Source organism: Anarrhichthys ocellatus, unplaced genomic scaffold (assembly GCF_004355925.1).
Source record: "Anarrhichthys ocellatus isolate YVR2014 unplaced genomic scaffold, GSC_Weel_1.0 scaffold1, whole genome shotgun sequence".
NCBI lineage: Eukaryota > Metazoa > Chordata > Actinopteri > Perciformes > Anarhichadidae > Anarrhichthys > Anarrhichthys ocellatus.
The window spans coordinates 18,396,039-18,397,422 of NW_022280031.1; positions in this window are offsets into that span (position 1 = coordinate 18,396,039).

Sequence of the window (1,384 nt, forward strand, 5' to 3'; positions counted from 1 at the left end):
TGTGTGTGTGTGTGTGTGTGTGTGTGTGTGTGTGTGTGTGTGTGCGTGTGTGTGCGTGTGTGTGCGTGTGTCTTTGTTTGTGTGTGTGTGTGTGTGCGTGTTTGAACCAGCTGTTTGCTCTCAGACTAAATTGGTTCTAGGAACATCCTTCTCAAAGTGTGACTGTGTTTTATGTCCCCACAAGATGAGTGACACACACCCACACACACACACGCACACACACTAGCTTACCAGTTTACGTATTTGCAGAATAACTCTTGTAGGTGGAAGACTCAAACTGCAGAGGTATAACTCACAATGTTGAAGGCTTTACTCTTGATGTTCAATTCACAATTACGAACATGGCCAAGAAGAAGAATTCTTCAATGTAACACGTTTTAAATTAAACTGTAATAAACTCAATAATGTTCCTCTAATTGTTGATGTTTCCATTGCAGTTTAAAAAAAGAGGAGCGGTCCTCAAAGTGCAAAACTAAAAGTCTGATCGATGCAACATTCAGTGGGAGTGAAGCAAACATCCAGACCACACAGAGAAGGTGCAAGGTACAAAAAACAAGACGAAACAAAACACGTAGTACAACACGCACGACAAGACTGTACAAATACAAATTGGAGTATCAGAAAAGTAATATATAACAATGTATAAATAGTGCAGTAGCAGCATTATGTGCACAGGATGTGTAAGTATGTGGTCAGGTGAGTCCCGTGGGTCTTGGTGTAAATGTAGTGGATGGAGGGGAGAGAGGTCCTAATGATGTACATATCAGTAAATAAAACACACAAACAAACTACATTTATAATCCTATTTTGGTCCTATTTCAAAGAATTAGTCTGTTTTATGTCCCTGATAAATTGTTTGGGTTCTTATGGGATAAGTCGATGGACGTCTCTTTCTTCTAGTTAAATATTTTTCTGCTGATGGAGCACTGTGGAAAAATTGTGTTGAATATAATAAATAATAAATGAAGTGGCCTTTGGATGGGCATTTACATTTTTTTCTTGAGAAAAACAAATAGACTTCTCTTTATAAAGAAGACTTCCAACTGTATTTGTATTTATTCTGACTGCAACGAGCTGAAAAGGAGAGTGTGGTTTGATGTTTGTCTCACCTGGAATCTACATTTCAGTAGAATTGTAAGTGTGTGTGGAGAGAGTCTGTAGCATTACACAATATTATATTTATGTGTATTACATTAACATGATATCAATATTTCATTTTTAAATATCACAGTTATACTGGATTAATACTGGTATATTGCAACCCCCTAATCGATTAAATAAAATCAGTTCTGGATTATGGTCGGTATCTAAAACGTTGTTAGGAAAATTAGACGTAATAAAAGCACAGGCATTGTGGCATATGTGTGTGTGTGTGGGGGGGGGG